General features: G+C 47.3%; 1 pseudogene; it reads left to right on the plus strand.

Annotated features, from left to right (window-relative positions):
- The first annotated feature begins 9,198 nt into the window (after window positions 1-9,198).
- Window positions 9,199-11,278, plus strand: LOC121002526 (annotated as a pseudogene).
- The last annotated feature ends 332 nt before the right edge of the window (window positions 11,279-11,610 follow it).

Consider the following 11,610-nt stretch of genomic DNA (forward strand, 5'->3'; position numbering starts at 1 on the left):
TCCCCATAATACCCCCTAGTAGTAATAATTCTCCCTATAATATGACAGTACATGAAATACCCCCGCTTAGTGCCCGCAGTTAAGCTAATGTCCCCATAATGTATGCCAGTATAAAATAACCCCTATATAGTGCCCAGTAAATGCCCTCATAGTGCTTCTCTCCCCCTTCCCCATAGTGTCCCCCATAATATGCCAGTAAAAAAATGCCCCTTCTTAGTGCCCCAAGCAGATGCCCCTATAGTGCTCCTCTCCCCCACAATGTGCCAGTAAAAAATGCCCCTTCTTTGTGCCACCATATGCCCCAATAGTGCTCCACTCCCCCATAGTGCCCCCAAATAATGCCCCATAGTGCCGCTCTCCCCTATAGTGCCTCCCATAATGTGCCAATAAAAAATGCCCCCTTAGTGCCACCAAATGCCATAGTGCCCCCATAATGTGCCAATAAAAAAGGCCCCTTTAGAGCCCCCACTTCCCCATAGTGCCCCCAAATAATGCCCTATAGTGACACCAGATGCCCCATAGTGCCACTCTCCTCTATAGTGCCACCCATAATGTGCCAATAATTACAAAAAGCCCCTTTAGAGCCCCCAGATACCCCCATAGTGCTCCTCTCCCCCATGGTGCCCCCCATAATGTGCCAGTAAGAAATGCCCCCATAGTGCCAGCTCCTCCTATAGTGTCAGCCCCCCCATAGTGTCAGCTTCCCCAATAGTGCCAGCCCCCCATAGTGCCAGCTTCCCCCCATAGTGCCAGCTTCCCCCCATAGTGCCAGCCCCCCCATAGTGCCAGCTCCCCCCCATAGTGCCAGCTTCCCCCCATAGTGCTAGCTTCCCCCCATAGTGCTAGCTTCCCCCCATACTGCCAGCTCCCCCATAGTGCCAGCTCCCCCCCATAGTGCCAGCCCCCCAATAGTGCCAGCTCCCCCATAGTGCCAGTTCTCCCCCCCCATAGTGCCAGCTCCCCTATAGTGCCAGCCCCCCCCCATAGCCATAGTGCCAGCTCCCCCCATAGTGCCAGCTTCTCCCATAGTGCCAGTTACCCCCCCATAGTGCCAGCCCCCCAATAGTGCCAGCGCCCCCATAGTGCCAGTTACCCCCCCCATAGTGCCAGCCCCCCAATAGTGCCAGCTCCCCCATAGTGCCAGTTCTCCCCCCCATAGTGCCAGCTCCCCCATAGTTCCAGTTCTCTCCCCATAGTGCCAGCTCCCCCATAGTGCCAGCCCCCCTATTGTGGCAGTCCCCCCATAGTGCAATCCCCCCCTTAGTGCCAGCTCCCCCCCATAGCCATAGTGACAGCTCCCCCCCATAGACATAGTGCCAGCTCCCCCCTGCAAAGAAAGAAAAAAAAAAAACACTAATACTTACCTCCATCAGAAGCGATACAGGCCTCTTCCAGCCTGTGTCCCTGCTGTGTGCTGCCGGGCTCAGGCGGCGCGATGATAATGACGTCATCGCGCTGCCTGAGCCGGCCTTTGATAGACTGCAGGCATTAGTGCCTGCGGCCTATCAGAAGAACAGGGGAGGGACACACCTCTCCCTCCCCTGCCCCACAGCACAGCGAAGCCATCTGTATCGCTGTCCTGAGGACGGCGATACAGATGACTATGGAGATGAGCGCTTCCACAATGGAAGCGCTCATCTCCTACTGCCCGCCGCCACTGCTGCCCGCCGCAATTACATCCAGGGCCGCGCCGCCTGTGGTGATCGGTGGTGCGGCCCTGAGGAATAAAAAAATAAAAAAATAGAAAATTATTATTTGTTAAAGACGGCCCAGCGGCTATTTTTTTATTTGTTAAAGACGGCCCAGCGGCAATTTCCTCCCTGCCCCCCGGCCCAGCCCGCCCCTGGACTGCATTGTGTCCGCTGGCTATTTAAATTCTATTTAATTTTTTTCTGTGATCTAATCCCATTTGCAAACCCGTGTGTGTCAGGCCCACACAGACTGTATTGTGGCCACTGGCTAGACCTCCACTTATACCGTTACAGGGTGTAACTCACTCACAAATACCTCGCAGATAAAAAAGGGGAGTTTGGTCTGTCAATGTCTGTGAAGCGGGCGTAACCCTTACACTACCTGATCAATACAACATCATACCTGATCGTATACACACACTGAATGTTTTAAACCACGTTGTTCAATAAAAAAAATTGATTGTTAGGTGATTTATGCCCTTTATGGATTAAAATCCAACTCTGTGTCAACCACATAATTTTCCATGGGAGTTTTGCCATGGATCCCCCTCCGGCATGCCACAGTCCAGGTGTTAGTCCCCTTGAAACAACTTTTCCATCACTACTGTGGCTAGAAAGAGTCCCTGTGGGTTTTAAAATTCACCTGCCTATTGAGGTCTATGGCGGTTCGCCCGGTTCGCCCGTTCGCGAACATTTGCATAAATTCGCGTTCGCGAACGGAAAATGTTATGTTCGCAACATCACTAGTTCCCACATGAACCATCTGCTGAAAGGTAGCAGAGGTAGTGAGCTCCACAGGGGGGGGGGGGGGGGGCCCTGCTTCAAAGCCAGACAGTTGGCAGAGAGCCTCTGGCAGTCCACCTTTGTTTACATTTCTCACCTCCATTCAGACAGCCAGGAACACAGCTAATGGAACAGGAAAAACTTCCCTGCAGGGGGTCTAGGCCATTCCCCAGTTCAATGAACATTATCAGACATATTGGAGCCGGCAGTTCATAAGGAATTATGAATTGCCCATCCATCACAGGCATAAACCCGATACATATTTGTGTCCCTGTGGCCACGATGAACAGGCCCATGGTTGTAGTTTGGTGGTAGGAGGCCAGGGAGGGGAGATATACATATATCCCCACAGAAACCAAATAACAGTACTATGCTTGGACTCTACTGGTAGCCAGAACCCAGGTGGATCCATTGGTCCCAGAACCACCCCCCTCTGACATTCTGGACTGGAGCAATAGTCCCTAATGGGTTTTGTGGGTCTTTGGCTGCCAGCACCAGAAGAGGAGTAGTGGACACTTCCCAGAGGTGGGTAGGGGAGCGGCCGGCTACAGGTCAAAAAGCCCATGCAAGCCAGCGAGCAGCGTCTTTTTCTGAAGGGGGGGTCACTCTGCATCAGGTGTTTGGAAGGGACCTGGAAACGGCTGACATCACTGCCTCCCAGGTGATGACGCCCAAGGAGTACATCCACTATTATCCATCACAACCCAAAGGACTCATATACCGAGTGTGACGAATACCACGCCTCGTGCCCACTTGACGTCACCTACGTCGAGCTCACGAGATGCGGTATGGTCACGGGTAACCAAAGCGTGACGTTAGAGGAGCACTTAAGATCAGCTTGGTACAGTTTACACAGACACCTCTTGTCCACATGGGCACAGAGAGGCAACAAGCTGAGAGAGCCTTTTCACTGCCATAGTGAAAACAGCGCCTTCTCAGCTCGGTTAACTGCCACCAGCTTCTCGTTTGATATAAGCCCTGTCTGCTAAAGGGATTATATAGGGTGAGAAACCAACCCGGGGTAGCTTATAACTAGGCCAAAACACGGACGTGGGGATTCGTGATCGAGATACAAGATAGCACAAGATTAAATTATATATTTAGTCACCTTAAGGGCACATTAGACATAACATAATATACACAGAGAATATATACAGTAGTCTGAGGTTACAGATACAGGTTATATGAGTACAACAGGGTTAAGCAGAGCAGAAGTCAGTTACCGGGTAATATGGAAGTTTCTTTGAAGTTGTAATGTGTTCTTTGCTGTAGTCACATGAAGGGCAGTGATCTCAGCTAGTTCCTGGGTCCCCCTAAACACATTACAAGATGTGACCCTTCTTCAGAGAAAGACACGCCCGCTTGCTGGCACAAGCCTTTTAATCTGTAGCCAGCTTTTGGGAGGGGTCCACCCCCCCTCTGCTGGACAGGCTGCAAATGACCCGCAAAACCCTTTAGGGTTTATAGCTCCAGTCCAGAAGGTCACAGGCGGATGGTTTTGGGACCAACGGATCCGCCAGGGTTCCGGCTACAACTAGAGTCCAAACATGGTGCCGCTATTGGGTTTCTGTGGAGAGATATGGATATCTCCCTTCCCTGGCATGCCACCATCAAACAAAGCCTATGGGCATGTTCACCGTGGCCACCGGTACACAAATATGTATCCGGTTTGCGCCTGTGATGGCCGGGCGATTCATAATTCTTTATGAAATGTAGGTGCCAACATGTCTGGGAGATATTATTGATCCTTGGCAAACGCCCTACTGGTGGTTTTCCTGCAGATTTGGTTGACTCCAAACTGGCTGGTTGAGGTGTGACATTATCCACCTGGGGCCTCCTTGAAGCCTGGACTGTGGCACACCGAGCATGAGTGCTTCGCCTGTGTTCTGGGGACTTGGAGCCCCTTATTCAAACAAATAACTGTCCCTTCTCTCCCTCTCCATCTTCCCCCACATCCTAATCCAGACCACCGCCATAAACTTCTTAGTCCCTGACCCAGAGATGACAATGATCACTGGCCTCCACGACACTTTATATAAACATGCCTGTATAGTGGACAGCTTCAAAGGGGTTCTTCTGATTGGGGTCATGTGGACACCCCGTGTTTGGTGCCCCTGTGACCCCAATACTGAGAGCTGAAAAATGAACCCACAATTATCGGGCGGGCATTCTCCTGTGTAGAGTTATGGGCAGAAATCCATTTTAGACCAGATTTCAGCATGACTGACCGGTCATAAAAGTCACAGCTAACCCATATGTCACGCCCTAAAGGTGGGTTTACAGACTGCCTGGACCAATTCTTATAAATTGGACAGAGCAGATTGTACTGAGTTCCCCATTTTGAGGCCAATCTGATTGAATGAGGATCCGTGTCTTTCTGTCTTGCCTCAGGACCTGATAGCTGCAAATCTCTGTGTGAGTAAAGTAGGCGTCAGTTTTCTTTCATCCTTTTTATTTTAAAAACTGTTCTGTGTATATTTGTATGCTTCTGTTTTTTACATCTTTAAATTTTTATTAAAACCAATTATTTAACCTAGCACAGGCAATATTTTTTAAGGCAATTAGAGTTCCTAATTTTCAGCTACCTGTTTGCTTTAAAATGCGAATCTCAGAAGTTTATTAGTTGTTAGAAGAAATCGGCAACAATTTGATCTCCCATGCAATCTGGTAGATTGTAGGAAGCAGGGTGATCAAATTCGATAGTGTGTGTAGTATCAGTACTTGTCCCGATTGACTGCTGGTACCTGATCCCGGTCTGATCAGGTACTGCGACCTGGGGAATAGGGCAAGATCCTGAGAGATTAGTGGCAGCAGGTGGGATTTAATTTAAAGCATTACATAGAAACATAGAAACATAGAATGTGTCGGCAGATAAGAACCATTTGGCCCATCTAGTCTGCCAAATATACTGAATACTATGGATAGCCCCCGGCCCTTATCTTATATGAAGGATGGCCTTATGCCTATCCCATGCATGCTTAAACCCCTTCACTGTATTTGCAGCTACCACTTCTGCAGGAAGGCTATTCCATGCATCCACTACTCTCTCAGTAAAGTAATACTTCCTTATATTACTTTTAAACCTTTGCCCCTCTAATTTAAAACTGTGTCCTCTTGTGGTAGTTTTTCTTCTTTTAAATATGCTCTCCTCCTTTACCGAGTTGATTCCCTTTATGTATTTAAAAGTTTCTATCATATCCCCTCTGTCTCTTCTTTCTTCCAAGCTATACATATTAAGGTCCTTTAACCTTTCCTGGTAAGTTTTATCCTGCAATCCATGTACTAGTTTAGTAGCTCTTCTCTGAACTCTCTCTAGAGTATCTATATCCTTCTGGAGATATGGCCTCCAGTACTGCGCACAATACTCCAAGTGAGGTCTCACCAGTGTTCTGTACAGCGGCATAAGCACTTCACTCTTTCTACTGCTTATACCTCTCCCTATACATCCAAGCATTCTGCTGGCATTTCGTGCTGCTCTATTACATTGTCTTCCCACCTTTAAGTCTTCTGAAATAATTACTCCTAAATCCCTTTCCTCAGATACTGAGGTCAGGACTGTGTCAAATATTCTATATTCTGCCCTTGGGTTTTTACGCCCCAGGTGCATTATCTTGCACTTATCCACATTAAATTTCAGTTTCCAGAGTTCTGACCATTCTTCTAGTTTTCCTAAATCCTTTTCCATTTGGCGTTTCCCTCCAGGAACATCAACCCTGTTACATATCTTTGTGTCATCAGCAAAAAGACAAACCTTACCATCGAGGCCTTTTGCAATATCACTTATGAAGATATTAAACAAAATCGGTCCCAGTACAGATCCCTGTGGAACCCCACTGGTAACATGACCTTGTTTTGAATGTTCTCCATTGACTACAACCCTCTGTTGTCTGTCACTCAGCCACTGCCTTATCCACTCAACAATATGGGAGTCCATGCTCAATGACTTCAGTTTATTGATAAGTCTTCTATGTGAGACAGTGTCAAAAGCCTTACTAAAATCTAGATATGCGATGTCTACTGCACCTCCACCGTCTATTATTTTATTCACCCAGTCAAAAAAATCTATAAGATTTGTTTGACATGATCTCCCTGAAGTAAACCCATGTTGTTTTTCATCTTGCAATCCATGGGATTTTAGATGTTCCATAATCCTATCCTTTAATAGGGTTTCCATTAATTTGCCTACTATTGATGTCAGACTCACTGGTCTATAGTTGCTCGATTTCTCCCTACTACCTTTCTTGTGAATGGGCACGACATTTGCCAATTTCCAATCTTCCGGGACGAGTCCTGTTACTAATGATTGGTTAAATAAATCTGTTAACGGTTTTGCCAGCTCACCACTAAGCTCTTTTAATAATTTTGGGTGTATCTCATCAGGCCCCTGTGACTTATTTGTCTTCACCTTAGACAGCAAACTTAGAACATCTTCCTCTGTAAAGATACATGCATCCAACGATTTATTAGTCATTCTTTCTAGTGGAGGTCCTTCTCCTTTTTCTTTTGTAAAAACTGAACAGAAGTATTCATTAAGGCAGTCGGCTAGCCCTTTATTCTCTTCTACATACCTTCCGTCCTTTGTTTTTAATTTAGTTATTCCTTGTTTTAATTTCCTTTTTTCATTTATATATCTGAAGAATGTCTTATCCCCTTTTTTCATAGACTGAGCTAGTTTTTCTTCTGCCTGCGCTTTAGAAGTTCTTATAACTTGCTTGGCCTCTCTCTGCCTAATCTTGTAGATTTCCTTATCTTCATTGCTCTGGTTTTTTTTATAATTACAAAATGCTAGCTTTTTATTTTTAATGATTTGGGCCACTTCTGCTGAGTACCACAGTGGTCTCCTCCTTTTTTTTGCTTTTACTGACAAGTCTAATGCAATTTTCTGTTGCCTTCAATAATGCACCTTTTAAGTAGTCCCATTTTTCCTAGACTCCATGTAATCCGTTCCAGTCTGATAAGGACTCATTTATGACTAATTTCATTTTTGAAAAGTCTGTTTTTCTAAAATCTAAAACTTTTGTTTTTGTGTGGTGGGACTCTTTCACAGTTCTTATATTAAACCACACTGACTGGTGATCACTAGATCCCAAGGTTTCACCTACAATGACATCATATACCGAATCCCCATTTGTGAATACCAAATCCAAAATGGCCTCCCTCCGGGTTGGCTCCTCAACCACTTGTTGTAGAGATAACCCCAGTAGGGAATTTAGAATATCTGTACTCCTGGTAGAACTTGCTATTTTGGTTTTCCAGTTTATATCTGGAAGATTGAAATCTCCCATAATGATAACTTCTCCTTTCATTGTCATTTTAGCTATTTCTTCAACTAGTAGATCATCTAGTTCTTTAACTTGACAAGGTGGTCTATATATCACACCTACACGAGTTACTGCATGGTTAGCAAACTGCAACGTAACCCAAACTGACTCTATGTTGGCCTCACCAACTTGTATTAGGTTAGATTTAATGCTATCTTTCACATACAGGGCCACTCCTCCTCCTTTCTTGCCTTCTCTGTCTCTTCTGTATAAAGAGTACCCTGGTATGGTTATGTCCCAGTCATTTCTTTCATTAAACCATGTCTCCGTAACAGCCACTAAATCTACATTCTCAGATGCCATTATTGACCCAAGTTCATTGATTTTTTTACCTAAACTGCGAGCATTTGTAGACAGGACTCTGAGCTTATCATTTCTTAACCTCTGTGCTTCTGACCTGTTCTGGCATTGTTTCGGGGGGCAATTGGACTCTTTTATTTTCACTCTTTTGCCCCCCCCTTCCTAGTTTAAATACTCTTCCGCAAATTCTTGGAGTTGTTCACTAAGTACAAACCATCTTTTTGTACAGTTCCTTTCTATTCCAAGTAGAGCTATCATGAGAAACAAAGCCAAATCCTTGCTCTTGACACCATTTACCAAGCCATATGTTGAACTCCTTTATGCGCCTCTGCCTATCATTCTGAACATTATGCACAGGCAGAACTTCAGAAAATGAAATGGTGGATGCAAGATCCTGTACGTCATTACCAAGTGTGATAAAAGATTTTTTCACCTCTGACACTTCATTGCAAGCCAGGTCATTTGACCCTAGATGGACAAGAACATCCACGTCCCCTTCCTGCTTTGCTTGCTTAACAATATTAATAATACGTCTTCTATCTCTTCTAGCAGTAGCCCCAGGGAGACATCTCACAAAACCATTTTCTTTAAGCTCCACACTTCTTATGATTGAATCACCCAGCAACAGCTGCTTCCTTTGAGACTTCACTTTATCTTTTTTGTTGCATACATTAGACATAGGAGTCGATGGTTTCTCACCCTCTGTGCTTGAGTCCATATCCATGTTGTCCTTACATTCTGAGAGTGCTGCAAATGAATTATGGAGAACCACCGACTGTGGGACATGTCTTCTATCCACCACTCTAAGACTTCCAGAACCTACAGTAACCCATCTGCCATTTCTGGGGGTCCTCTGTGGCAGTGGCATTACAGCAGTCCTAGCTGGAGTTTGTTTAACAGATAATTAGTACCGGCATTAGTACCGGGTTTAAGCAATTAAACCTTCCAATAACAGCTGGCAGTACGATGCCAGGGTACAGGTGAGCTGACCGTGCTGAGGCTATTTATTTTGGTTTTGAAGCAGAACATATACATACAGGACAGTTTCCCCTACCCCCTCTTGTTTTTCTTTTCTATCTTTCATTTGGGAGAAGTGCAGCATCATGTCCACTTCATACCAGAGGATGACGAAGGAAGCGCTAGTCAATCTCTGTCAGCTCAGAGGGATTGATGGAGCGGACCGGACAAAGGACTTCCTTGTACGTGTGCTGCAGGCAGATGATCAAGGGAGGACAGGCATGACAACCCAACCAGATTGCAGTCCTCCACAGCTGGTCTGTGAGATAAACCCAAGGCCTGCCTCTCCTGCCGGTGAGAACTCTGAGTAGAGTACTACCTCAGAAGGACTGCCCTCATCCATACAGGCTGCGCTGGCCTGCCTAGGTGACTCGGATGCCGAACTTCGTTTGCAACTCATCCTAGAGTACCAGAAAGCCACCGAGCGCCAAGCTGAGAGGGAAGCCTCAGAGCGCCAAGCTGAGCGCCAACTGAAGCTGGAGTTAGCGCGGCTCGACCGGGGCATTGCATCACCAGCCCCCACAGAAACCAGAGAGGTACATCAACCAATGCCATCTTTTGACAAGTTCCCCGTGATGGATGAGAGGTCAGTGGTTGATGGATTCTTCGGGAGCTTTGAAAAGGTGTGTCGCCAGTATCAGCTCCCCGACACCCAGTGGGCAAAATATCTCACTCCAGGCCTGAGAGGGAAGGCACTGGATGTTTTTGATGACCTGCCTATGGACTGTGATGGGGACTATGCTAAAATCAAAGCAGCCATAATCAACCTCACCCCTGACATGTACCGAAAACGGTTCAGGACTCTGCAGCTTGGCCCCACTGACAGCTACACTGATGGCCTGGGTAGCCTGAGATCTGCCTTTAACCAGTGGGTCAAGGGCCTGGACATTACCACCTTTGAGGGTCTTGCTGACCTCACCATCCAGACCAGCTACAGCTACATCTGCCCCACTGAGGTCAAGCAATTTGTCCTAACGCGACAGCCCAAAACAGCAGAGGAAACTGCCGAGTATGCTGACCTGTATGTGACAAGCAGGGTGCCCGACCACCGCAAGCCGAGTCCTAGCTGGAAGAGTCACCTAGAATCAAGCCAGCAAGGAAACACAATACATGAAAGGACTTATCTGAACAAGCAGCAACCGAAGTCTCCAGCAGTGAACACTTCAATCCAGGAAGTAGTATAAACCGCAAAGTGAGGCAGTATGGGAGGGAATATAAAGGAAAGAGGATTAGTCTAAATAGGTGACACCTGGGAGAAAGAAATGAGATGACAAAGTGAAACCAAAACAAAGAACATCATGCAAGAGGTAGAAAAGGACGTCTGTCAGACCTTCTCACAGAAGTGGCGGTGACACCCGCAACCACATGTCAGGCGCTGCTATGTGTGCAACAAGACCAGCCATATCAGCCTCACCTGCCCGGACAAGAAGGAATCCGGGTCGCTGGGGAAATCCTCCAGTTCACCCCCTGCTGTGTATTGTGTGGCCACCCAGCCAAATCCCCATGCTGATAACCTGCAACCTGTTAAAATCGGAAAAAAGGTTACAGTGGGGCTGCGGGATACCGGTGCACAGCTGACCCTTGTGCGTTCCCAGCTGGTGGACCCCCAAGACATCCTTCCCAGAAAGACTATGACGATCACAGGGATTGGGGGAGTCAGCCCTACTGTCCCCATGGCTTGTGTGTACCTAGACTGGGGTGAATGGTGCGGCCTGAGAGAAGTGGGGCTGTCAGACTCCATCCCTGCTAATGTGCTGCACTGACTTGGGCCGCATGACTTCCCAGTATGAACTTGCTTCTACCCCCACCGACCCTGCCTCACCCCCCCTGCCAGTGGATCAGGGACCCTTGGAAGAGGACTTTGGGCAAGGATTGGGGGTGAACCATTGTGTTTTGCCTAACCATGTTTTTTCCACAGAGGGAAACGCCGGACAGACACCTGTCTGTCCCCCACCGGCTTTCCAGATGAATGATGATGGTGATATACTTGAGTTAAAAGGTACCATTGACCAGGGTGCCCCTGTACCCTCCATAGCAGTTGTGACTCAACAGAAGAGTGCCCAGAATGCTGCTGAGGAGGATACGGGGAACTTCATTGCCCAGGGGGAGCATCTGGGGGATACCGCTCCCCCACCTCCTCTCCCTGAAATTACCTGGGCGGTGTAGCAGGCACCCGCCACAAACTTGGAGTTCGAGGAGGCCCTGGCTACAGATGCCACTTTGGAAGAACTAAGGGCCTCTGCCGCCAGGCCCCCTGGAGAGTCTGACAAGGTAAAAGTTTACTGGGAACAGGGGAAACTATATAGAGAGCCGGTTATCCCTGACCCCAGCCAATCACAGGTTGCTGAGAGGGTGTTCATTGTACCCCAAAGGTACCGGGCTCAGCTACTCAGAGTAGCTTATGAAGTCCCCTGGTCTGGGCATTTGGGGGTACGGAAAACTAAAGCCAGGCTGTACTGCCGGTTTTATTGGCCTAATATGGGAATGGACATTGCCAA

Source organism: Bufo bufo, chromosome 5 (genome assembly GCF_905171765.1).
Source record: "Bufo bufo chromosome 5, aBufBuf1.1, whole genome shotgun sequence".
NCBI lineage: Eukaryota > Metazoa > Chordata > Amphibia > Anura > Bufonidae > Bufo > Bufo bufo.